Source organism: Schistocerca nitens, chromosome 1 (assembly GCF_023898315.1).
Source record: "Schistocerca nitens isolate TAMUIC-IGC-003100 chromosome 1, iqSchNite1.1, whole genome shotgun sequence".
Lineage (NCBI taxonomy): Eukaryota > Metazoa > Arthropoda > Insecta > Orthoptera > Acrididae > Schistocerca > Schistocerca nitens.
In genome coordinates, this window is record NC_064614.1 from 603273992 (window position 1) to 603278384 (window position 4393).

The following is a 4393-nucleotide window of genomic DNA, read 5'->3' on the forward strand; positions in this document are numbered from 1 at the left end:
GAGGTCATCAGTCCCCTAACTCTTAGAACTACTTAAACCTAACTAACCTAAGGACATCACACACATCCATGCCCGAGGCAGGATTCGAACCTGCGACCGTAGCGGTCGCGCGGTTCCAGACTGTAGCGCCTTGAACCGCTCGGCCACCCCGGCCGGCCTTATGGAATTCAGAATGACGTCATGCACATAACTGATAATGCTTTTCACACGAATATGAATATTGTATCACTCTCTGAGCATTACGACAAGCTGCCTTTATGCAGAAGGAATAAATGCAGAACCTTAGGAGCAGTTCAGCAAGGTGCAACAGTCACACGTGGATATGCACGAATGATACATCGTCGCTCACTAGCTCGCTCAACAGCGGAGTGGGCTATACCTGAATAGTTTGTACGAGAGATTATTTGCACGACCAATTTCCGGAAGCATTCAATATAGTCAGAAACTGTCTGCCCAAACTCTGTGTTTTACAGTACTGTCCCCTGTTCGGTTTTAGGACAACTGTATCCAAAAGACAGAGTTGCAGAACAACTAAAGGCACGAGGGAAACAATTACTATAAAAATAACAAACAGAAGCTTCTAGAACACAAAGGGTAAACATCAAATTACATTTGGAGTTTTTTTTCATCAAAACGTAAGATACCGATCGAATCACAACAAAAGACTTAAAAATCGGAACGTATGTATACTGATTGGTTATTTGTATATAACAGAACGGATGGCGTAAAAGTACCAATGGGCCCCCACTCAATCCATCTCCATGTTTCAAATTTCTGGGCATACGGGTAGATGACAAAAGATGACAAACAAGTGGCACCGACCTGTTGACAAGTTCACCAAAAAAGCTGTTATGTCGGTTTTGCAATGATAAAAAGGTCCCATTATGCTGACCCGTTCATGAGATCGCTAGCACACTTTGCATCTTTCTATAGGATACGCTCCTGTGGCTTTCCTAATGAATTTTAGCTAAAAATACTCTTTATTCTATAAAAGGGTGCAATAGGAATATTGCTTAAAATCCATAAACCAACAATTTGAGGAAACCTCTTCTGTGACCCAGGAATTTTTACACTTACATGCTAATACATTTACCTCTTAATCGTATTTGACTTTTGGAAAAAATATAAAAGAACTCCTAAATCGAACTGGAAGACTATACAGAACATATAATGTTACCGAACTAAAGACGGGCAATGGAAATGGTGGTAAAAAATAATGGATTTAATTTTATACATGTTTTGCAGTTGCTAACGTGACTGTACTGAATACATTTAAAATGCAGTGAACAACGCATTGAGTCACTCATATCTGGCTCTGAGCACTATGAGACTTAACATCTGAGGTCATCAGTCCCCTAGAACTTAGAACTACTTAAACCTAACTAACCTAAGGACATCACACACATCCATGCCCGAGGCAGGATTCGAACCTGCGACCGTAGCGATCGCGCGGTTCCAGGCTGAAGCGCCTAGAACCGCTCGGCTCACTCATATCTGTGTTTTATCACACTGCACTATGTATATTCTGTTGAAAATTTTCACAACGTTTTTCACCAGTTTTAATTTATAGTTTTTGTATGAATATACAGCTTTTAATGCTTGGTTTATTTCACAGGGCCTGAAATGCGTAGTGTGATGTAATAAAACACAGATATTTGTGACTGAAGGTGTTATTCAATATACTTTCAAAAGTAATGAATATCGAAGTTTACAGAGATATTTTGGAATAACTCATGGATCTGCGATACGTGAGACCTGTAACAGTGCAGACGATGAAATCATTCACCAAAAAATTGCTAATGGTGTTCCTCTGGACCACTACAATGCATTCGCCTGACGGGCCACAATGTAAAACCTAGGAAAAACTAATATTTCGCCTACAGCAGTATTAAGTACATGGATAAGGTTGAAAATGATGTGCTTTCCAATAAAAATGATGAGAAAAATACGTTCGTGGCAGACCTTGACGATAAACGAGGACAATTTTCTACATTTGCTGAGAAACGCAGGACAGCCAAAACTGCCGGGGAAAAGGTCGGAAATCAAACAGTTTAAGTATGTGATGTGGTCACTGGATGTTACCAGTGAGTGGCTCAGAGTAGGAGGAACCACTATATGCTACAAACTAGAGTTAGAGCTATTGACTAATGAGCGAACTTTCTAGAAACTTCGTATGTGTAGCTTAATGAGATAAGTCTATCTATCTTCTCCCGTTCTTCTTGGTCTTTATCTTGTACTTTCATGGGGTTGGAATTTTACTTACTTAATTTGGAAACATTAGTGCAGAGGCTGTGGGGAGATTCGTCCAGATGTCATCCGTTCCTTGCAGAACCGATTTTTGTACCCCATCTGTGTTATCCCATGTGATAATGTGAGGACATTTCGAAATGTTGGGGCATTTTTTAACTGAGTCATGATCTGGATACCATATTGATATTCACCTAATAGAATGTGGAAAACCGCCTAAAATCCTCATCTAGCTTATCCAGTAAACAAGCCCTCACTGTTAATCCGCCGGGTGGATTCGATCCGGGTCTGGCGCGCCTCCCCGACTCCCGGAAGCGGCGTGGTAAAGCTCTTAACTATTGGTACGGGTCATGAGATCTGTCTGTGATACTTAATTTTAAGCTTTATCGAATACTAAGAAACTTCCTGGCAGATTAAAACTGTGTGCCGGACCGAGACTCGAACTCGGGACCTTTGCCTTCCGCGGGCAAGTGCTCTACCAACTGAGCTACCCAAGCACGACTCATGCCCCGTCCTCACAGCTTTAATTCCGCCAGTACCTCGTCTCCTACCCTCCAAACTTTACAGAAGCTCTGGTTCGCAGAAGAGCTAGTCCGGCTTTCGCCGCCGTACAGTGCGGACGTGTTGTTTCCGCCTGCGGAGCGCGCTCGCTCGCTGTTGTTTACATTTCCGCGGCCGTCACTTACGTGTCGCTTACGTGCATTAGAACCATGGCCAACCGTTTTAGAAAATCAACATTACGATTCACCTTCTGCAACTACTACGCACGACCAAGGGCCTTGGAAGTGGAACGCTTCCTACGCGACGTTGCTAAGATCCCAGCTTCCGACATCTTGGGCATCCATTTGTCCATATTAAGCAGTACGGTGTACGTCAAAGTCGTCAGTGACGCGGTATGTGAAAGAATACTTCGTGACACCAACCATGGATTACGCTTTTGCCACGCCGACGGCAATGTCGGAGCGGTCACTGTCGACCACGCCGGCTTAGGAATGCGCACCATACGAGTTTTCGAACTCCCGTTCGAGCTCCCGGCGGAAGACGTTATCGCGGCTTTCCGCCCATATGGCACTGTACATGGCCACACTGCCGAACGCTGGGCGCAATTCCAAACGTACCCCGTTCTTAACGGTGTACGGCAGATCACCATCGATCTCCATCGCCACGTGCCATCTTACCTGCAAATTAGCGGGTGCCGCGCGGTTGTCATATACGACGGCCAACCCAAGACCTGTTACGGTTGCGGCAAAGAAGGCCACCTCAGATCTGAGTGTCTTCAGCGACGAATCACCCAATTGCCAGCCGCTACCGTGGCACCTCCGCCTCCGACGACGGTTTTACCGATCACCTACGCATCGGCGCTCTCTTCTCCTCCCACCGGCCGCCGCATGTCGGACCATGTACCGGTGACTCTTCCAGCTGCTACGGATACCGCCGGGGCCGACACGTCGCGCTCACAGCCTGGTGCTACTCCGGCGCCACTACCAACAGCGACGACTTCCGACCCCCACCCGCCCGACCATATGGACGTCCCTTCATTTGACGTTCCCGCGACGACCTTCCTCTCAGAGCGACGCGACTCCCTTCCGTCTTCCGACACGGAGGGACGAACCCGCAAACAACGTTCACCTAAGAGGCGCAAGAGGAGGCGCCATACGGTCTCGGAACGAGACGTATCACCTCCCCCTGATGCTCCAGAGGCCGTCCGACCCGACGAGGCCTCGGAGAACCTACACGACGATACGAATGAGGACAACATGACGCCGACTGTGGCTGTGTCGATGCCTACTCTACTGGCTCGCCCAGGTGCTCCTGAACCAATGGACTCCACTGCTGCGACTGCCGCCGAGACGTCCTCCGCCCCTACGACCGACGTGGAACGTACGACCATCACAACGACAGCGCCTTCAATGGTGTGGAGTGAGGACGTCGATGAGGACCCGGACCACACGCTGGGGACAGAGTTACCCCAGACGGAAGCATCGTTACGCCGCTGATAACGCCGTCTGGTGGAGTACGGCACGACTCGCCGTTGCCTCGCCCCTCTTCATCCTCCGCCGGTGGAGTTCCCCTCCACGGCGGGGTACGGCTCCAAACCTACCGAATAGCGACGATCAACACTAACACCATTAGCTCACCCGTGAAA

General features: G+C 47.8%; 1 non-coding gene across 1 annotated transcript; it reads right to left on the reverse strand.

Moving 5' to 3' along the window:
* Positions 1-2670: 2670 nt before the first annotated feature.
* Positions 2671-2745, reverse strand: Trnap-cgg (transfer RNA proline (anticodon CGG)). Its single transcript has one exon. It is a non-coding gene; the product is annotated as a tRNA-Pro (tRNA).
* Positions 2746-4393: the final 1648 nt, after the last annotated feature.